Source organism: Dipteris shenzhenensis, chromosome 21 (genome assembly GCF_047967505.1).
Source record: "Dipteris shenzhenensis isolate YYH24624 ecotype China chromosome 21, Dip_SZ_1.0, whole genome shotgun sequence".
Classification (NCBI taxonomy): Eukaryota; Viridiplantae; Streptophyta; class Polypodiopsida; order Gleicheniales; family Dipteridaceae; genus Dipteris; species Dipteris shenzhenensis.
This window is the reverse complement of record NC_141616.1, coordinates 43,894,713-43,917,801: the sequence shown is the minus strand read 5'-3', so window position 1 is coordinate 43,917,801 and position 23,089 is coordinate 43,894,713. Positions and strand designations below refer to the sequence as shown.

The 23,089-nt window shown below is 51.7% G+C and overlaps 1 protein-coding gene across 2 annotated transcripts in view; it reads left to right on the top strand.

The window, feature by feature from the left end:
* LOC147888905 (putative DEAD-box ATP-dependent RNA helicase 29) overlaps positions 1-23,089 on the top strand; it is a 62,410-nt gene that overhangs the window by 16,133 nt on the left and 23,188 nt on the right. The window lies entirely within an intron of this gene.

The following is a 23,089-nucleotide window of genomic DNA, read 5'->3' as shown; positions in this document are numbered from 1 at the left end:
CTCCGCCGTCGAGTGTGTCTACAAAGGAGGCTAGCTGGTCTATGTGTAGACCAAAGGGGGTGGGTGGGACGGGGCATTGCTGCTTCACCACCATGGTGCAGCTCACCTCCTCAAATACTCCCGTGGTGTGCAATTTGCTTGTAACCTTCATATAAGCCATGACTGCCCATATAAACATCATGGTCCATATCCAAGGCTCGAAGGCATGCCATGAGTCGAGCTCGAGGCATAGAATGGCCTTTTGGTAATCGACAAAGCAACGATATAATCATTGTTGTCGAAAGCGTGCCTCTTCTATAATGACTCGTAAGGTAAAGATGTGGTCGAGTGTGGAGTGGTCCTATCTAAACATTGCTTGCCTTTATTGTTCGCATGCTCGCTCTCTCCGCATGCTGGCTGATGTGCATTTGAAGAGCCGATCCATATACCTTGGCCATAAGTGGCTGACCATAATGACCTTCTTGCCACCATGGGATCCCCTACTTTGTGAATGGGCATGATGGTTTTGTTGTCCAGACGCATATGTAAAAAGCTTCATTAGAGAAAGAAAGAAAGAAAATTTATTAGAGTCTTCGGAAGACCGATGGGTCTATGAGACTGAAAGAAAACTTGATACAAATCATAGTAAGGGTGGAGCTACTAAACGAGCATCATCACCGTGCTGAGTCCTAAGTCTGATCATACATAATCAAATACATCTGGGTGTGACAATGAAAAGAAAAAAAGACTGGAGCGGAGCGGAATCCTCCGTATGTCATGTCGCCCTAGCTGGTGCATAGTCGGTGATGGGACGCTGGCGTCCGTCAAGGGGTGTTGTGTGTCTTGGTCTTTTGGAGGAGGCTCAACGTAAGACCAGAGCCACCGTGACTCTCGTGGGACATGTCCCGGGTCTAAACAATGACGGGAGGTCCCCTAGAGTGATCTGTGTGTCCCCTCGATGCCTCGCATGTCGTGCTGCGGTTGTCAGGTCGGGGTCTCTGTCACGTCCACGGCTAGAGACTGGATGATCAATATCACTCGATGGGAAGAACTCTGTGATCTTGCTCTGAGAGGTGTCTGACGGTGTGGCCAAGCCTCGTCGCCTGAGTAAGTACTCTCTGTGTCGGATCCCCTCGTGAATGAAGGCTGCGAGGCATCTCTGATCTGGGTAGGCGAGGAATCTGGAAAGGAGCTCGGAGCCGTGTCTGAAGGGACAGTGGTAGCGACCTCGGATCTTGTAGTACACTGGGCACCTGAAAATAAAATGCTCCTCCGACTCAACCTCCTGACAGTTGAACAATGTGCATATGCGATGCTCCCTAGGGATCCCCTTTGCTCTGCCGCTCTCTATGTGGAGGCGGTGTGATGATACCCGAAACTGTCCGATGGAGATCCGTAGTGAGTGAGGCATATGAAGCTCAGTGTATCGCGGTGGTGTGATGAATTCCTCCTCCGGAATACGAAGACAATGATTTTTGTAGAAGCTCATCTTCATTGGAAGCTACCTCGGCTCCAACCTGTACCTATAGGAGATCCTCTCGAATGACTTGGTTGGGGTGCGGCCTGATCGGGATGGTGGGTGGGAGTACCGGAGGGGCATCCAAACTGTATTGAAAAGGAGGTATCCTATCGATGTGAAACTCTAGTCTCACAAACCATCTGTGAGTTCGTGCATACTAGCATCGCTCGTCTCCCTCTGTTGCCAACCTCATGGAGGAATCGAGAGCCAACCATGGCAACCTCTATCTCCTTGATGTGCAGTCCCCATATGATCTAACCCGGTGTAGATATGTGATGGTCTGAAAGGCTGCATCTAGCTGGAGTGGAGAAGCACCAAACTCGGCCTGAATGATATGATGTGGTACAGATGGTTCTCCTCGGATCATCCGTGAGAGCATAAGGATCTACAGGTGCTCTACCTGTGTCCACTCTATCTCTGACATGTCAGGTCCCCAACAAGGGTTGCCATACATATCGGTTGGTCGGACCAAGGAGTCGAAGAGAAGAGCCTTGGTCTGAGGGTCCTGGAAGTGTGAGTGGAAGCATTGTCTCTCTAGCCGAGCCAATGAGGTGTATTCCCTGCTCAGTCTGGCCTGCATCGCTGGTCTCATCGTGAAGATCGAGCCGGAGAAGATGACCCCCAAGTAAGTGTATGAGGATACGATCTCAATTGGTGACCCACCGAAAGTGAACTGCTTCTGGTGCATATTTGCTCGAGAGGTGTTAAAGATCATGACCTTGGTCTTGCCAAGGTTGAGCTCCAAATCATGGGATAAACAAAAAGCCTGCAGTGCATCCAGATGTCGCTGGAGCCCCTCGGGTGTGGACGACAAGAGTGCCACGTCATCTGCATAAAGAAGAATCCTGATGATGATCTCGGCAAGTGAGTAACCGGTCCCTCCGGAAGCCCCCATGAAAGTCTCAAGCTCATCGATGTAGAGGCCAAACAGGGTTGGTGATAAGGGACAACTCTGTTTGACCCCTATGGTACTCAAGCTCTCATCTGTCCAACCTGCGGCTGTCCGAACTTGGCGTGAGACTCTCTCATAAAGTGCCATGACTGCCCAGATGATCTCCTGATCAAATCCCAGTGTCTGTAGGCATGTGATGAGTCGAGCTTGAGGTACTGTGTCAAAGGCTTTGCGGAAATCCACAAAGCAGCCCTCTCCTTTCGTGATTTGGCCTCCTCTATGACACTCCTGAGTGTGAGTATGTGATCCATAGTCCCATGGTCTCACTTGAAACCAGCTTGACCCTCTGCTCTGAGCTCTCTCATCTCTGCGGACAGGCTGACCGATGCATCTGATATTGCTGCATAGATCTTGGACATCACATGTCCAATCATGATAGTCTTGTAGTTACTCGGGTCCATGGGATCCCGTGCCTTGTGGATGGGGGTGATGGTGTTGAGTGTCCAAGTGCGGAGGAAGCCAAGGCAAACAGCGTCATTGAATAGATTTGCTAGGATCGGGGCTAATGTGTCGATCCCATATGCGATAAACTCAGTGCATAGCCCCTCGTGGTCCTTAGCTCGACCATTGTGCAGTTTCAATGTTACGTCCTTGACTCCCCCTTTGGTGAACAACGTGCAAGTGGTGGGGCGAGGTGTGTGTGAGATCTAGAATAGGCTGGTGTGGGACATCATAAAGATGGCATGCATATGTGTGCCAAACTCTCGTGTCAGTGAGGGGTGATGGAGACCTACGCTCAAGGAATCTCCGCGAAAATTCCTTAGAGTTGTTGCTGTACAAGATGTTCAGCAGCTCCTCCTCATTTCGACGAAGAAATGCTTGCTTCTTTCGACGTACGAGACGTCGGTACTTGTGTACCATGTTTGGTGTGTTCGAGAGGTGACACCTGGTTTCAAGTCAGAGTTGTCGGCGATAAGCCTTGCACTCCGCATCGTACCAGTTGTTGCAGGGTACAAAACCAAGAGGTGGTGGTCTAGTGGACCGTGTGGTGTGGGGAAAGACTTGGAGGGCAGCCTCGTGACTAATCAGGGCAGCACGGTCCTCTATGAGTGGTATGTGATCGATGTAGGTTAGGAGTCTATTTAGGCGTCCAGAGTAGGTAGGGGAGAGGCTGTGATCAAAGTGTATGTCGTGGTAGGTGTCGTGCTTCATATGTCGTGTGTGTGGTGTGGCTAAGCGTGAGGTGGTGATAGTGAAGAATAGGTACGTGTGATCAGCTCCTGGAGGGAGTGGTGCTACGGTGAAGTCGGTGATACGTGAGGTGAAGGTAGGGGATCCCATGATGTAATCTACTACACTAGTGCCCCCCCATGTGGGAAGCAAGTAAAACCACCTGAGGAGGGCCATAGGTCAAGCTCGTTGTAGATAATGAGATCATGCATCTTGCCCAGATCAAGGAGCGCGTGTCCATATGGTGTAACATGCCCGTGTCGGTCCGATGAGATCCTGGTCATACTTGCTCCGTCTAGGTCCATGTCTAGTAGCATGATAGAGTCGTCTCGGAAGTCCAGGAGTGGTGCCTTGCTCGTGCTCGTCTTGGCGTTGAAGTCCCCAACAACGAGGACTTCCCGTTGATGGGGCTACTAGGGAGGAGGCTTGTGATGATGATGCAGGAGAGGGGGAGGAGAGAGGCGGCGTAGATGATGCGGTGGATGCGGATGATAGTGGCGCAATAGTGGTTGCTGCGTTTGTTGAAGTCCTCCAAGTTGCATTGCTTTTGTGTTTTCCCCTTGTCACCGTTCCCCTTCCCCATCTCCTCGTGTATGTAAATTTGGATCGAAGGGTCTCCCGCCTAGTCCTTTGTCCTCATCCCCCTTTGTCCTTCATTATGGGGGAGAGGAGGCAGCGGGCGGAGGGGCTGCAGGCGGGGAGGCAGCAGCGGGTGAAGGAGCTGCAGGCGGGGGAGGGGTTGCAGGAGACGGAGCTGCAGGCGGGTGGGCGGAGCAGCAGGAGCAGAGGGTCGGAAAAGGCAGCGGGCGGGGGAGGCAGCGGGCGGGTAGGGAGGAAGTTGTAAGCGGCGAGGCTAGGCGTGTAGGGAGGGAGGCCAATCTTTAAACACTTTTGCACTTAATTATAGCTCACATAGCATTTATTACAGCCATTAACCATTGCATCACCATTGTAAAACATTCACCCATTTGATAATAAAAGAAATAATTGAAATTGATGGAGGCTAGAATGCCCCTACTCAGCAAAGCATACACAAGTGCACATGATTGGCCCCAAATCCTGTGGCGTCCCTTTCAGTATTTCTTTATATTTCACTGTGAATCTTTTACAAGTTGCATCTGGGAGACCTTCTTTGCAACACTGAAACCGTAGTTTGATTCACTAAGCCTTCACAAGGCTTCTGACATCCAATACCATCACATACATGCACATAATCCATAGGCATATACCAAAGGCATTCTTGTCTCTGAGTGCATTCCAATGGTTGTCCAGATGCATAAACACTTTGCACCCCAGCTGCACTCAATGAGTGGCATCCATAGGCAACCAATAGTGCTCACCAAAGCATCAAGAGAGAAAAATCAGCACAATACCCAATCACAGAGTGACCATTGTGACACTACCAGGGTACCCGGGAGCCAAAGAAAGGGCTGCACACGAGGCCAGCCAAAAGATTGCAATAACCAAAATACCACTCACCAAGCACTGAAAGCTTGAACCAAATCTTCAAACATGAAAAGGATGCTGTAGCCAATGTCCATTTGCATTCTCAGCCAGAGAGAGAAGTTCAAATACTTGAAGAGGGAGCATTCACAGGCGAGAAAGCCAAATAGGAACACTTCTGTCGCAAAGAAGTTTTTCAGGTTCGGCATGGTCTTCAGCAATTAGATTGGGATGGTTCTTCTCTTGTTCGCCTCAACATGTCTTTTTCTCTTGCAAAACCTGCAAATAATATTGTTGTTGGTCTTCCATTTGCTTGTGGAAGCAAATGCATGATCACCAACAGAGGCAAGAATGGCTTCTTTATTACGACGGTCCTTCTCAATGAGTAGAGCCACCATATCATCAAACGTGGTAGTGGCAAGTGTTGAAAATGGGGAGAAGGTGAGAGACACATGATTGGAGACGAGCTGAGGCACGAACTGATGTGGATTGATTGATTTCTTCACAGCAAGTACATAGCCTCTTTTATAGGCTGGGCAAGCCTTATCTTCCCACACAGACACCTCATAGATGAGGTCACACACAAGAGAATCTAGATCCTATAATCTAAGGGAGGAATCACACCTACCACATGAGGTGGCATAAGTGGCCTCAAGACTCTTCACACTCACACAACTGTAGGACACTCCTAGGACTCTAGGACCACACACACACACTAGGACTCCGATTTCAACAAACCCCCCTTCGGAGCTAGGGTGAGAGACTATGACATCATTCAGACTGTGCATCCTAGGCAATCTCAGAGGCTAACAGCTGAGCATAATTCAGAGGTTGAACCAAGCACTCTCATGGCTTAGGTGTCAACGTGATCAGAGACTCAAATCTGAGCATGGATGCATGACCAACTCATCGGTCTAGGGAGTACACCAACATCCTGGAACTCGGCCAGGCTTGATAAAGGAAAGACATAACAACCCCCCTTGTCTCCTAACTGGGTACATGGAAATAAGTGGAGCCTTTTATAGGACAAGGCACACAAAATGACAAATTATTACATCATTTTACACACATGACTTCTAGAAAGCCCACTCTTCATCTATCACCTCATGAAGGGATAGACTAGGAATAGCAGCAGTGCAGGCTTGTTCCTCAGGTCGAGAAGGTGTAGCTTCATCGTCTTCGTCCTCACTCTGCTCCGCAACCAGATTGGCATGTTCTTTGGCTTGTACCTTTGCCATTTTCTTGAAGCAACGATCCTCTGGATGGCCAAGTTTCTGACAATAATTACATTTAAGAGGTTTTCCGTTCTTCTTGGGCTTATTCTTGAGAAAGAATGCTTTGCCAGATTCGAAGGAAGATTCTGCTTTCTCTGTAAGCCTACGGTCCTCATCAATGAGATGCGCTACCATATCCTTAAAGCTCATATTGCGGCTGACTCTTAGGACAGCAAGGATCTCATTGTACTTGGAAATGTCTTCAATACTGGAGAGAAGTACAGCAACTTGATCATCATCTTCAACAATGGCTTGGATGGCAGATAATTGTTGGAGAATTGACCCAAGATTGCTCAAGTGTTCATTGAGGGTTTCAGTTTCCTTCATCTTGAGCTTGAAGAGTTTTTGTTTGAGAAATACTTTGGAATTATTGATCTTATTTCCAAACAAATTCTGTAACTTTTCCCAAACGTCGTTTGCTGTCTTATCAAAATCCACATGGTGGATAAGGTTGTCAAGGCCAATGATAGCCATTGCTTTATCATTTTGGTTCTCCCACCAATTGATTCTAGCATCATCTCTTTGTGGTTTTGGCTCCTTGCCATTGGTGATATTCCATATGCCTTCTCGCATAAGAAGAAGCCGGAGTTTTGTGTGCCAAGTTGGGAAATTGTTCCTTGAGAATTTCTCGATGAACGAGGAGTTTTTTATGCTATCCATTGGTGGGAAGGTCTTAGCTGTTATTACAGCCAGTGTCTAAATCCCTTACAATGTTTACTCAAATTTCAAGAAAGGCCCAAATTTTACATGGTAGAAGCTTCAATTATGCCAAAGGAAGACATAGGACAGAAAAGCCCTAAATTTTTGGGTTAGGGTTGTACGGAAGATTGTATGCTGCAGTTACAGTCGTACGGCAGGCAAGCCGTACAGGCTGTACGGCTGATTTGCAGTGGGCTGTGCGATCTTCTTGTAGGTCGATGAAGGGGCTTCTGGGCTGACTAAAGGATTGGCCGTTGGTGAGGCATTTGGAGCGGGGAGAGGAGAATCAGGGCAGTAGCATCCGAGTGGCGCAGATTTCGAGGCTGTTTGGTACGGGCCTGCTGTACGGCAAATCGTACGTCAGTACGGTAGATCGTACGGCAGATTGTATGGCAGATCATACAACAGCTGCAGAGGTCAGGTTGTATGGCGCAACAGTCCAGCCGTAGCACATGTCGATGTAGATCAGCTCCTTCATGCAGTTGCGGGCATCTTCTCAGCCAGCAGCTCACCACGCTTCTGCTGGAGGTAGTGTAAACTGAAGGTCCGGAGTTCGAGGCACCATCAGCGTTGAGCGAGGGAGCAGTTGCGAGAGAGGCTAAAGGTAGCGGGCAGAATGGTGCAGCATAGGAGATAGCGGGCAGAATGGCGCAGCGTAGAGCAGAAGCGGGAGCAGCAGCGTGGGCTAGTAGAAGAGCGAACAGAGGCGGTAGCAGAGTGGCGCAGCAGAGTGGAGACATGGCAGCGAAGGATGGGCAGGATGCTTCAGCATGGCTCTGATACCAACTGTTGAAAATGGGGAGAAGGTGAGAGACACATGATTGGAGACGAGCTGAGGCACGAACTGATGTGGATTGATTGATTTCTTCACAGCAAGTACATAGCCTCTTTTATAGGCTGGGCAAGCCTTATCTTCCCACACAAACACCTCATAGATGAGGTCACACACAAGAGAATCTAGATCCTATAATCTAAGGGAGGAATCACACCTACCACATGAGGTGGCATAAGTAGCCTCAAGACTCTTCACACTCACACAACTGTAGGACACTCCTAGGACTCTAGGACCACACACACACACTAGGACTCCGATCTCAACAGCAAGGCGTAGAACAGAGTTTGCTCAAAACGAGGCATCCAATGCATACTCTTCATAAGGACAGCCATCTTATCCTCATCATTAGGCGTGCTTTTCAAGCTTGAGAGTTGTTGAACAAGGGATTGAAACCTTGCTAGATGATCACTCAACTCTTCACTCTCTTCCATTTTCAAATCATAGAACTTGAGCTTCGAAAGGACTTTGGAGTTGGTGATTTTATCACCAAATAGGTCTCAAGGTGATCCCAAATCCCTTTAGTATTCGACTTGAAGTCCACATGATGAATGAGAGAGTGGGCTGAGCAAAGACCAATGAGAGCAATGGCTCTTGCATTCTGTTGCTTCCATAACTTGCGTTGTTGCTGATCAAGTGTATCCATCTTGGTTTGCCATGTTGGAAAGCCTTCCCCGTTGAACTTCTCCATGAGCAAGAAACTAGCAGACAAGGAAGTCGTGATGGAAAATGGCTTTGTGGAGGCGGGCAGCAAGCTGAAATGAATAACCAGCAAGTGAGGTGGAGCTTTGAAATGGAACAACAATCTCCATGTGTGCAAGGTGGTGGATGAAGTGCTGCTGTAGCCGTCTCCAGCAACTAGTCGATGGCCTGTGGTACTCCAAAATGCAGAGATAGGTCCGAAATGTGGAAGGCGGCTCACCAAGGCACTCTGAAGTGCCGCAGCAGGTCACTGCACTGAAAGTAGGCGGATATAGGTGTGCTAGAAGCCTCAAAACAGCTCGAAAATGGCTCTGATGTAGGCGGCTATGCAGCAGCAAAATGCTGATTTTGGCGATGAAATGCTAGGAAATGACCTCGAGGGTCCACACATGCAGGCGTGCCTTGATAAATGCACCGTCCATCAAGCAAGGAGGCCACAAAAAGAGCCTAGAGTACTTGGGGAAGTCCGGATGAAGTCGGCAGGCTGTGAAGACTCAGAATTGATGCCAATGGCTGCAAGAGGAGAGGTTAAATGGGGCGGTTGCATAGGAGAGGGCTGAGCAGAGTGGAGGAGGAGATGGAGGAGCTGCTCGGTGAGCTCCCCCCCCTCTGCCCGTGTCGGCCTGTAGGCTGCCCGTGGCGGCCTGTTTGCTCCCCTGCTGCCCGCCCTGCCTCCTTGCCTCACCCTCGCTCCGCCTCGCCCCTCCCCCCTCTCCGCTCCACTCTGTCTTCCCTGCTCCACCTCTGCCCCCAGCCCTGCCTTCTCCCCCGCCTCCCCTTGCTGCCATCTCCCCCGCCTCCCCTTGCTGCCATCTCCCCCGCTCCACCTCTGCCTCCCGCCCTGCTTTCTCCCCCGCTCCACCTCCGCCCCCCCGCCCGCTACCTTCCTTGCTCCGCCTCCCCCTTGCTGCTCCTCTGCCCCGCCCCCGCTCCCTCCCTCCTTCCGCCTCCTCGTCTCCCCTCCTTGCCGCCTCGCACCTCCTCTCGCCCTTTTGCCCTCCTGCCAGCGCACCCCCCGCCATTCTGCCTCCCCCTGCCTCCTTCATTTTCTTCATTCCTTCCTCCTCCTCCTTCCCTTGCTCCCTCCTTCCTCCCCTGCCCTCTCCTTCTCTCTCCTCCGCCTCTGCGCTTCGTTCTTTTTCATTTGCCTCCCTGCAGCGGGAGCATGTGTTTGTTACGGTGAAAGAAAATCTTGGTGGTGACCTTTGGTTTGGCCAGAGGGGCTCTATGGTAGCACCCTCGACTCCCACAGCTGTTAAGGTTCTTCTTTCCCCAGTTGACAAGCAACAGGTACAGCAGGCAGTCCAGTCCCTCCAAGACAAGGCGGTCGTGGGTAGAATTGTGGGCCTCACGCCTACACGAAGACAGGTGCGCGCCGACCACATCCAAGAGGTCACCATCTATGGACGAGGCGTTTTCCTCATCGAGTTGAGCTCCCCTGACACCGCCTCGACACTTGTGGAGCAGAGCCCCATTCTCCTTGGCCCACATCTTGCCTACCTCTTTCCTTGGTATCACGTGTTCATAGTGGAGGACATGGATACGACACACCATGTTCCACGGTTTTCGGTTACACTCCGCTTCTCAGGGCTCCCCAAGGAGTATCGAGCCATCCTCCCTTCCATTGGTCGGGCATTTGGCACAGTGCTCGAGTCCCAGCCAAAGACGGTCACCTCCGTTCTAGTAGATGATGGAGTTCCTAGGATCAGACTGGTGGTGGAGAGCTCGGAGTCCTTCCCAGAGCTGATCCTTCTCGATACCTTGGAAGGGGGTACACTTCACCAGAGGGTGGAGATCTCTGGGTTACCAGGCCAGTGTCTTCGACGTAGACAGACGGGTCAGCTCGCCAGAGATTGCTCCTGTGGCCTCCCTCGTGCGCCTCCCCCTCCTCCTTCACAGAGTGGGCAGAGTCAGCAGAATCGAGTTCAACGCCCTCTCAGGTAGGAGCAGCAGGAGTCTTAGACCCCATGGGTTACCCCCTCGGAAGAGAACTGGACACATGTTAAAAAGAAAAAGAAACCAAGCAAGCAGGCACGCAAATGCTGCAGAGAGAGGGCCAACCGCAGGGAGAGGGACAGGGTTGACCAAGAGGCCTCGAAAGAGGAATAACAGGAGCCACCTTTCCCAGCAGCAGAGGCCACTGTCCATCCAGTCGATCCTTCAGCTTCAGAAGTTCAGCCTCCGCACCCACCCTTGCAGCAACAGAGAGCCCCACGAGCTCCAGATGCGGCGATGGCGGAAGCCACAGACGCTAGCCCGACAAGGGCCGTGGAGGAGCCGATCTAGAGCCCGACGAGCCTGATCAGCAGGGGGGCCTATGGTGGTCTTTTTCCCTCCCCTTCCCCCTCCCCCCCCTCCTCTAGACCCCTCCTACTCCTCCTCTTCACTTCCCCCTTTCCCCCCAGGATTCCCCCCGTCCCCTCCCTTCCCCTCAGTCCCCCTTGCTATGGTCACCCTCATCGCTCGCCCCTCGCCCTTTGTCTCCCACGTCCCTACCTCTCACTCTTTCGCCGTCCCTCTCTCTGCTTCAGTAGGAGCTTCTTTCGCTTCGACACCCCTGTCATCATGCAAGGGAAGGACGGCGCCCCCTTCTACTTCCTCATCGTAGCAGCAGGTCCGCTCAGAGAGGAATCCTGAGGGACGAGGGTCATCTTCTCGGTCAGCAGCTCCCAACTTTCAGCCTGGGCGTCCCTTACGGCGGGACTTTTGGAGGTTAGGATCTTGGAACTATTTGGAGATTTCAGACTCATACCCTCTACCATTGGAGGTCACGCTCATGGTCGTTTAGCTCCGAAAGGGGGGTTTGATCAGTGCAGTGGGATCTCAGACACACCCCGTTTGAAGATTTTCGTTTGCCTCCACAGGGTTGGAGAAGTGATCCCCGGAGGTGTTTGATGCTATTTTAGGTAATGAGATTATGCTTATGATGGATGAGTGGATGGGACCACAGGGACTAGATCTTTGGTACGCCCATGGCGCGGAGGTGAACTTTCAGCTGAGCTTCACGTGCGAGGAGCTGGTGCGTGGTTTGGCGATCAGAGTTATCAGATTGTCGATGGAGGTCAAGGTGGAGCAGGCACACTTCTGACCCCTCCAGTTGTGCGCGGAGTTGTTCGGGGTGGAAGCCTCCTTCATGATGAAGTGGGCACGGAAGATCGGTATTGAGCCGGTATCCACCCTAGTATGACGCCGCACAGACACTAACTACTCGTCCTCCAAACCCTCGGCAAAATCATACAAGGTAGTCTTTTTAGGACATGCACCCACTCATAGGATAGCCTTGTTCTCGACTCCCCCGTCCTCATGAGCTGGACCATAGTGAGCTAGAACGTACACGGGCTCCACGATTGTGTTCGTAGTTAACCGTAGTACTTGATGCTCCGGCAAGAGTTGCAGAGAGCAGTGGTAGGGCGGGCAGTGGACATCCTTATGATCCAAGAGCACATGTTTTCAACAGCAGACATCAGACGACACCATTATCTTCTCCAAGGGAGAGGTCCACAGGAGTGGTCTCCCGCAGTAGGACGGAGCGGAGGGGTCTGCATCTCAGTCTCACAGACTTTGGCTTCAGAGGTCTACGATCAAGGCGAGCTCATTCCAGGACGGGTAGTTTGGATGAGAGTTCGGACGGGAGAGTCTAGGATTGGAATCCTGAATGTGTATGCCCTAGCGTGTAGACAGCACCGCACGGCCTTTTGGAGGAGGTTGTCAGAGTGTCTTCCGGATGTTGACTCCTGGATTGTTGGAGGGGACTTCAACAACTTGGAGTTTGGGGAAGAGAAGCAAGGCGGCGCCTCGTTCTCAGACATGCCAGCAGAGCGTAATACTTGGGAGCAGTTCATTTTCATGATCAGTGGCAGAGACCCGTGGAGAGAGCTAGAGTTCAGTAGAACTCCTAGCAGCCTTCTCTTCTCCTTTGGATAGAGGAGACACAATGGATTGCTCGAGAGATTAGACCGCTTCTATGTTGGGGATTTGACATTACATAGAGGCGGTTCTATCGGGATTCTGGCAGTTACCACAATGTCCGACCACTCTCGAGTGGTACTTCACTTGGATCAGTCCCGCCGAGGTCTTCCTCGAAGGCGGTCCGCATTCCAGAGGACCTCTTGTAGGACGAGGAGATTTAGTAGGTTATGGTAGAGATCCGGGAGCACTCATAGTGGCACCGAGTGAGGGCTGGGCTGCGTGGGTGGCCGATGCGATTCAGAGGAGCAGTGTGGAGCTGCAGGCTCACGCCCTTAGGCGGAGGAGGATCCTTTAGGAGTGCGAGCGGGCTTTGAGGAGAGACCTCGCCTCCATTGAGAGGCTCAGGGAGCAGGACTCAGTTTCGCAGTGGCTTAGTGACAGATTGGAGAGCGCTCATCTCGCGCTTTTGGACACAGAGATATGGCAGGCTAAGTTCTCCTATCATTTCTCCCGGGCTCGATGGGTACAACGGGGAGATAGGATGACAAAGCAGTTCTTTCAAACCACTAGGTCCCGATCGACCAGCACAGAGCTATAGCGTCTTCAGGCCTCGGAGGGCATCATGCACACTGACCCGCAGGAGATTCTAGATGGCGCCTCTGGCTATGCGAGGGTAGACCCATGAGGAGGTCCAGTGGGACCCGATGGAGTGGTTCTGGCCCTCCAGGGGCAGCCTAGCTGAGACGATAGATGAGGTGCCTTTCTTTTCCTACACCACACGGATTAGCAGGAGACTTCAAATGGACTTGTCAAGATGGACTCCCTCGAGGGAGAGACACCGGGTGACCCAGAGAGTGCCCCGGGATGTTCGCTCCAAGTTTTGGACGCGGTTGTGGTCCAGCTTGCCGCTGAGGAAGATTTCATACTTCTTCTGGCTAGCAATCCACGGAGGCTTGCTCATCAGCCCGTGGTTGGAGTAGATGCGAGTGGAGGGGCAGTGCCATTGCTGATCAGATGGTGTCTTGGAGACTATCCCACATTGCCTATGGAGCTGTTGTAGCGCAGCGAGGATCTGGATGAGAGCCCTCAGGATCATGACACGTATGCAGAGTCTTCACAAAGACTACACCTGGGGGATGGTGGCTTGGTCGACAGAGGGAGGACACGTGTTTCAGATTGATGAGATCTCCCCAGCCTACTGGATACATGGTCAGAGCATCCAGAGGATTGCACTCCACGAGGTAGCCCCCCCTGACGCCCTAGCTCCTCCTTCTCCTAGGGAAGACAGTGTTTGGGAGGTGGTAGCTAGCATCACAGCTTGGAACATTTGGGTGGCTCGCTGCAATCTTGTGATGGGAGAGCACCCGGCTCCACCCTCGGCTATCTTGGTTGCCATCTGGCAAGATATCATTTACACTGTACGGTCCACCTGCCACCTGGGAGCATGGGATTCCAGGCTCCAGGGCGACTATTGAGAGGCGTGCTCGTTTCTGCAAGGCTTGGCTTGCAGGTGTTTTATACATCTTCACTCCGCGAGGGATTCGCTGGCTGTATAGTCCTCCCACTTGGCTGTTAGCCCCAGTTCCCGAGATCCCCTAGGCAGTAAGCTGGGCTTCTCTGGAACAGGCCGGTTTTTTCATACTCAGCACCTTCGGGGCTGTTGTTTTGTATGAAATCTTAAGCATTAATAGAAGGTTCCTTTCTTTGAAAAAAAAATTAAAAAAAATAGGAGAGGGTTGAGGAGAGTTAGGGTTACGGCTTGAAGAGGCTGATGACGTGGTAGGGCCGATTAGGAAAGGGCTGACTTGCTCTGATACCATGAAGGAAACATGGTGTGTGATATATATATATATATATATATATATATATAGAGAGAGAGAGAGAGAGAGAGAGAGAGAGAGAGAGAGAGTTTTTTTTTAACTTCGTAGGAACAATCCCAAGACGCACACACTAGGCGTATCCGAAGTCGACCACAAGGATCGAACACACACACACAACGACATGAACCAGAGCCTCAACCACCAAGACCCACGCGGGTTTTACTAAACTTGATGGGGAACATAGTTGCACGAAACGCCCGTTTCGTGGGCAGAAACGGAAACGCCGAAACGGAAATGGCGTTTCGTCAAGAAACGCCGTTTTGTAATTTTTGTTTTTTCACCTAACCCTAAAAACGGGATTTCGGCGCTTCTCTTCGTCTTTCGCCGCCTCCCGCCTGTTCTACTCCTCTTGTGCATCCTTCCTCCTCTCTCCACCTTCTTCAAGCTCTCTCCATCCCATCCTTTGCTCTTGGACCTACCCTCACCTCCATCCTTCTCTGAGCTCTCTCCATCCTCTTCATCCTTTGCTCCATCTTCTCCATCCTGCAAGCTGCAGCCTGCAGCTTGGCAGCCTGCTCTCTTGACTCCATCCCTCCATCCTTCTTCTCTCCATCCTCTCTTTAATCTTACCTTCTACCTCTCCATCCTCCTCCTCTCCATCCTCCTTCACTTCTACCTCTCCATCCTCTCCATCCTCTTTTACCTCTATCTCTCCATCCTCCTTCTACGGTCTACCTCCCATCCTTTCTCACGAGTCACTTGTGACCTCTCCATCCTCCTTCTCACCTCTCCATCCTCCTCAATGCCGAGAGATGCTTATTGGGTCCATGTCTCCCTCCTGGATAGCTATAAAGGAGGCGATGGCTCCAAGAAGTGGAGATGCAACTATTGCGGCATAAGCAAGACGGGGTCTGTCACACGGGTGAAAGACCATCTAGCAGGTGTTCCCAGCAAGGATGTAGGACCTTGTGAGTTCGTGCCTACTGCAATGAAAGGTGGCCTAACAGAATGGAAGCGTGCGCGTATGGCAGCCTTGGCTGCAAAAAGTGGAGGACAAGGGCTGCAAGATGAAGAAGAGGCTGCTGACACTGAGCCATTGGATGATGCCAGCACATTGGGTTCTGCAAAGAGAAGTAGAGGGGCATCAACTACATTGAGCGCGGGTCCTAGTGCCACAAGAACACCCTTGCCACATGGATCAATTAGTGTGGATGCTAGTGCGGGGAAAAGAGGATCACTGCAAAGGTCTAGCATTCAAGCACGCTTGCAAAAGCAAGCAGTGAAGGAGGCCACTAGTGAGCTCACAAAGCTCTTCATACAATGTGCAATACCCTTTCATGTGGCGAAGACTACACGATGGAGGAAGGCCATGAGAGCCATAAGCCGCATTGGGTATGAATGGGAAGGGCCTACATATGAGGCCTTGCGGACAAGAGAGCTAAGAAGAGAGAGGGAATGTGTGGAAGACCAAATGAAGCCCTTGAAAGAGACTTGGAAAAAATATGGATGCACACTCTTATGCGATGGATGGTCAGATGCACGCAAGAGGAATGTGTACAATATTTTAGTGTCTTCTTGCAAGGGAACCATGTTCTTGAGAGCCATAGACGCTTCCACTGCAGGTACAGTGATTACAGGGCTGTATATTTGGGAGCATTTACGGGCAGCCATTATGGAGATAGGTGTTGAGTATGTGGTGCAGGTGGTGACAGATAATGGCAACAATTGTGTGTCAATGGGTGCCATGTTAGAAGATGAGTTCCCTAAGATTGTGTGGACACCCTGTGCCTCACATTGCCTTGATCTTTTGATCGAGGACCTAGGGAAGATACCTTGGATTGATGCCATCTTCTCCACAGCCCGCAGTATCGTGAAGTTTGTCACGAAGAGACCCAAAGTCCTCAGCATCTATCGGGCTTACAGTGACCTTGAGCTATTGAAACCTCCAACCACAAGGTTTGCTTACATGTTCATAGTGGTGGAGAGGCTTGTGCGAGTGCGCTAGGGCTTGTTGCGCACGGTTGTGTCTCGGGAGTGGGGAGATTGGGATGATAGAGGCCAAGCAAAGTCTATCAAATTTTTTCGCATGATCATGGATGAGTCTTGGTGGAATCAGGCGGAGGCATTAATCAAATCGATTAATCCTATCTACATGGTGCTTCGCATCACAGACATGGAGGGAAGCACATTAGGGCTCTTGTACGAGTTTATGGACAAGATTGGAGAGGCCCTCAACAGAAACACTTCCCTATCGCCTGATAAGTAAGACTTTTTACTTTTGTAATATGTATAATTGTTGCAGTTACTAAATGGCAATTTGTTATCATGAAGCCTGGAATTTTCAGATATATATTATGTATGTATTATTATCTATAGTCTATGAATTTTGCATGCATAATGCATTCTAATTTCTTGTGGCATGATTTAGGGTTGAGTCCATCCGTGCTATATGGAATAAGCGGTGGAATTGGTTCCACCGCCCAATCCATGCGGTGGCACATGTATTGCATCCGCTCTGGCGCAGTCAAGAGCAATATGAGAATGACGAGTTGGAGGAGGGGATGCAACAGTATCTACAAAATTGGACGGGTGGTGACTTGGAGATGCAACGAAGACTGGAGGATGAACTTCTATTGTTCCGCAATCACAGCCTCTCCTTTGGTCGACCTACGGCTAGGCTCCGAGAGACATAGTTGCAACCTGTCTCCTGGTGGGAGAGATATGGCAACTGTACTCCTAGAGAGAGGGATAGGGATAGGGATAGGGATCGGGCTCAAGAGGGACAGGGACAGGGACAGGAAGAGAGAGAGAGAGAGAGAGAGAGATGTACGGATGACGGGAGCTGTATGGATGGCGACTGTATGGACGAGTTGTAGCTTGTACGGCGTACAGACTCCACGTGTGGTACAGAAGAGGCTGGCAGGTTGAAGCGTACGGAAGCATCAGCGATGCACGGATTGTAAGGGATGGTATTGATTGTATGGACTGGTGCACGTAGCAGTGTTGAGACTGACATCTCCAGGATGCACCCCAGCCCCCACGCAGCAGGGCCAGAGGGGGGTAGACTGGCCGACCAGCTCCCACGCAGCAGGGGGCCAAAGGGGGTAGACTGGCCGACCAGCCTCTGGCCGACCAGGTCCTGGCCGACCAGCCCCTGGCCGACCAGCTGGTCGGCCCAGTTGGCTGACCGACCAGGCTGGTCAGTCTAGGCCAACTAGACCGACCCTCGTGGCCTTCCCTATATAAGGGCCCTCCCCCTTCCTCATTTCTTCACTCACTCCAGCAGCTCCTCGAGGCTCCAGTCATTGCCTGCTCCTGGCTGTCCCTACCAGAGCCCCTCAGCTCCCCTGTTGGCTGCCCACGCTCCCTCTGCAGATCCCTCCTCTTTCCCAGGCTCCTGCCTCCTTGCTCCAGGCTTCTTCAGTCTCCTTGTTCCCAGGTTCCTGCCTCTTCGCTCCAGGCTCATTCAGCCTCCTCATTCCCAGGCTCCTGCCTCCTCGGTTCAGGCTCCTCTAGCCTTCTCGCTCCCAGGCTCCTGCCTCCTCGCTTCAGGCTCCTCCAGCCTCCGTGCTCTCAGGCTGCAGCCTCCTTGTGCCCCTTTCCTCTGCTTCAGTTCAGCCCCTTCTGCAGCTCCTGTTTCTCAGCCTGTTCAGGACAATTTGTATTTCAGTTGCTGCCCTGGTTTATGGGCTGAGTTATAGCAGATCTGTTTGTGGCACATCTTGTTGGCTCTAGTGTACTCTGTGTGATTCTGTAGCTTCAGTTTGTTTGCATCTTCCGCTGCCACTTTTAATATGGTATCAGAGCCCCAGAATACTCTCTGATCTTGGAGCTCCTGTATTGATGAAGTTGAAGAAGCTTGTCCTTGTCAGCAACTCTCTTTCCCGCTGAATACAGAGCTCTCCTCTTCCCCTATATATATATATATTTTTTGCTGCCTGTCGGCAGCTCCGTTCTAGATTTCGATCTGCTCACCAGCCCCGTTCTCTTCAGCCCTTGGTTGCTGTCCACTCCCTGGTTTCAGTCATGGCTGATGAAACAAAGGATTCTGCTCAGGATCTTCGCGTTCCCCCTATGTCCAGCTTCTTTCAAGAGTCTGACAAGCCTGTACGCATCCCCACTCTTCCTACATTTCCAGATGCTCGGCAGTTAGATGGGACCAACTATTCCCTTTGGAAAATTCAGATGGCGTCTGTATTGGAATCTTATGATCTTGCCGAGTTTGTTGATCCCGGGATCCCTCGTCCGTCTCCTGAGGAGGATCCTCATGCTTCTCTTATCTGGGACAAATTGAATGCTCGTGTACGCTCGTTCATTTTTCTCAATTGTCAACCAGGGGTTCTCAATCATATCAAGCACCTTACTTCTTCACGTGCTATCTGGGAATTCCTTGATGGCTTGTACCTTCGCGTCACTCCCATGAAACGTATCTCCTTGGAAGTTCAGCTTCGTCGCCTCGATCCGGCTACTTCCCCTTCCATACGGGACCACATCAATAAAATGCAGAGCATGCATCAGGACATCCTCCATGCAGGCAAGGCTATCTCCTCCGAAGATATGGCTATTACTCTCTTATCTCATGTTATTACTGACAGTCGATACGCAGCATTCTATTCTTCTCTTATTACCTCTGGCCGCCTCAGCACCATCACTTGGGAGGAACTTGTCCCCATGATGATGGATCAGGAGGAACAGTTCATTAAAACCTCTGATGGTTCTTCTGAGGCTCTTGTGGCCCACCGTCCCAAACCTCGATCCAAGAATGCTCCGTCCTCTGCCACTAACTCATCTTCTTCAGAGCCCTCCAGTGATCGTCCTGCTCCCAAAGGTAATTGCAATCACTGTGGCACTCCTGGCCATTATTGGCGCAATTGTCCCTACCGCAAACACAGACGAGCTGACGCACCCATGGCCGCTGCGGCTGATGCTTCCCTTACCCCCACCCCTGCATTTATTCACCTTGAGCTCTTGAATTCGGTACCCCTTCCTGCAGTAGAGTCATTGGCTCTCCATAGTTCCGATGCTCATGAATGGATCGTTGATAGTGGGGCCTCTCGGCATATGACCCCCTCCTCCTCGCTGCTCCAGGATCTCACCCCTCATTCTGGTCGTGTCTGCATCGGCGACAAGCACTCTATTCCTGTTCATTCAGAGGGCTCTCTTGATATTATTCCTGATGGCAAAGGGGGTAAACACTCCTCTCGTGTTCTTTATGTTCCGTCTCGGCTTTCATCTCCTTTCGGTTCATCAGATTTGTCAAAACAATATGAAGGTTGAGTTTGAAGCGGCCTCTGTTACCATCCGCGATCGTGCTACCGGACAGCCGGTTTGGACCGGCCATTCTACCAATGGTATCTACAAGCTTGTCGCCCTTCCCTCCCTTACAGGCACCTCTCTTGGCGACCTTTGGCACTATCGGTTTGGTCATCTACGCATTGATGCTCTCCATCGTGCTTTCCGTGACCAGCTTGTCCTCGGCCTCCCTAACGTCGGCGCTCGCCAAGGTCTCTGTCCCTCTTGTATATTGGGCAAACAACATCGCGAGCCGTTCGCCCATCATGCCTCTCGCCGTGCCACCGTTCCCCTTGGTCTTGTTCACCTCGACCTATGTGGCCCTATGCAGGTTATGTCACTCGGGGGAGCCTCGTACTACATGCTCCTTGTTGATGACTTCAGTCGCTATTCTTGGATCTATTTTCTTTCCCACAAGGATCTGGCTTTCAGTCGTTTCCAGACCTGGCTGGCCCTGGTCAAAAAAGAATCCAACCACTCGCTCAAAATTCTTCGTGCTGATAAGGGTGGTGAGTTCACCTCTCTCGAGTTTGATCGGTTCTTGAGTAGTCATGGTGTCAAACGGGAATTTGCCAACACAGGTACCCCTTCTGATAATGGTGTGGTTGAACGTAAACATCGTACCGGCGTTGAAATGGCTCGGACAATGTTGACTCACAGTCAACTCCCTCAGTCCCTCTGGGCCGAGGCCATGATGACAGCAATCCATACTCTTAACCGCTCTCCGACATCAGCGGTTCCAGACATGACCCCTTATCAGGCTTACTATGGATCTAAGCCCGATGTTTCCCATTTTCGGGTATTTGACTGTGATGCTTATGTTCATATTCCTAAATCTGATCGTGGAAAGCTTGATCCTAAGTCCCACAAGCTCTTGTTCGTAGGCTACAACTCCGTCTCCACTGGATATCGCCTATATGATCCTCGCCGCCGCATTATCTCCGTGAGCAGGGATGTCCTTTTCGACGAGCAGGTCTTTCCGCCATCCTCCGACTCTCCTCCTGTTCTTGGAGATCCGTCCGATGCCCCGGAGCCCTCTATCCCTCCACCTGCCTCGTCCCCCGTTACATCACCTCCTATTCTCTTCTCCGCCTCCTTCTCCGGCTCCACCCTCGTCTGCTCCTCCCTTGGAACCCCGCTCGGTACATGTTCCGCGATGGCTCATTGATACTCTCCGCTCATCCGGCCTTGAGGATCCCTACTCCGAACCACACCCTGATGATGGGCCTCGTCGCTCTCATCGCCACCCCCCACCGTCCTCTTCTAATCCCCTCCATGTCAATTACGCCCTTATGTCTCGCATCCTCGCCACTCGCGAGCCCACTACCGTTGCTCAGGCTCTGGCCCAGCCTCATTGGAAACAGGCTATGGAAGCGGAAATTCATGCTCTTCTTCGGAACCATACCTGGGACCTTGTTCCTCGTCCCTCACACCGTTCCGTAATCGGTGTCCGGTGGATATTCAAAACAAAGTACGCCTCTGATGGTTCTGTCGACAAGTATAAAGCTCGGCTGGTGGCTAAAGGCTATGCCCAACGACCCGGCATCGACTATGGGGAGACCTTTGCACCTACCGCCCGGATGAGCACCATCCCAACGATCCTTGCTCTTGCGGCCCACCATCAGTGGCCCATTTTTCAAATGGACGTCAAATCTGCGTTTTTGAATGGTGATCTTCAAGAAGAGGTATATGTGGATCAGCCACCCGGCTTCATTGATTCTCGTTCTCCTTCCATGGTCTGTCGCCTTCGCAAGGCCCTCTACGGTCTCAAGCAAGCTCCTAGGGCCTGGAATCAGCGTATTGATACCTTCTTCTGCCGCCAAGGGCTTCATCGCTCTCTGGCTGATCCCAATCTATATCTCTTTCATGAAGGACAGCTTCATACCTTCATCATTCTTTATGTGGATGATCTAATACTTACTGGGAGTCATACCAATCATATCCTTGCCATTAAAGTTGCTTTCAAACTGAATTTGAGATGACGGATATGGGCCTCCTCCATTTTTTCTTGGGTCTTGAGATTTGGCAGACCAAGAGGGGATATTTTGTCTCTCAGCAGCGCTATATTCACGAGCTCCTCGAAACTTTCCACATGGCTGACTGTCGGCCCATCACTTCTCCCATGGATCCCAACTCTAAACTCTTTGCTTCTGGGTCCACTGCTTATCCTGATGCCTCCCTCTACCGCCAGCTTGTTGGTTCTCTTATCTGGCTACTTAACACTCGACTGGATCTCGGCTTCTCTGTCGGCACCCTCAGTACCTTCATGCAAACCCCTTCGCTTTCTCATTGGCAGGCTGCTCGACGTCTCCTCTGCTATCTTCAGGGGACCTCTACTTTCGGGCTCCTATATACTGCCGGTGGTTCCTCTCCTTCCCCGCTCACTCTCCGAGGTTGGAGTGACTCTGATTGGGCTGGCGACCCCGATTCTCGCCGCTCTACCACGGGCTATGTTTTCTCCTTTGGCTCTGCGGCTATCTCTTGGTCCAGTAAACGCCAACCCACGGTCGCCCTATCCTCCATCGAGGCTGAGTATCGTGCTATGTGTAGTGCCACCTGTGAGGCTGTATGGCTTCGGCGCCTTCTTCTCGATTGTGGTTGTCAGCAACCCGCTCCTACCACACTTTTTTGTGACAATCAAAGCTGTATTGCCCTTGCTCGCAATCCGGTTTTCCATGCTTGGACAAAACACATCGAAATTCAGTACCACTACACGCGAGAGAAGGTTCTTGATGGTACCATTTTGCTCCTCTTCAGCACCACTACCGACAACGTCGCTGACATTTTTACCAAACCTGTTTCCTCTCCCCTTCTCCGGCATCATGCTAGCTCTCTGGGTCTTGTGCCACACCCTGGAGCTGAGAGGAGGTGTTGAGACTGACATCTCCAGGATGCACCCCAGCCCCCACGCAGCAGGGCCAGAGGGGGTAGACTGGCCGACCAGCTCCCACGCAGCAGGGGGCCAGAGGGGGTAGACTGGCCGACCAGCCTCTGGCAGACCAGGTCCTGGCCGACCAGTTGGTCGGCCCAGTTGGCTGACCGACCAGGCTGGTCGGTCTAGGCCAACTAGACCGACCCTCCTGGCCTTCCCTATATAAGGGCCCTCCCCCTTCCTCATTTCTTCACTCACTCCAGCAGCTCCTCGAGGCTCCAGTCATTGCCTGCTCCTGGCTGTCCCTACCAGAGCCCCTCAGCTCCCCTGTTGGCTGCCCACGCTCCCTCTGCAGATCCCTCCTCTTTCCCAGGCTCCTGCCTCCTTGCTCCAGGCCTCTTTAGTCTCCTTGTTCCCAGGTTCCTGCCTCTTCGCTCCAGGCTCATTCAGCCTCCTCATTCCCAGGCTCCTGCCTCCTCGGTTCAGGCTCCTCTAGCCTTCTCGCTCCCAGGCTCCTGCCTCCACGCTTTAGGCTCCTCCAGCCTCCGTGCTCTCAAGCTGCAGCCTCCTTGTGCCCCTTTCCTCTGCTTCAGTTCAGCCCCTTCTGCAGCTCCTGTTTCTCAGCC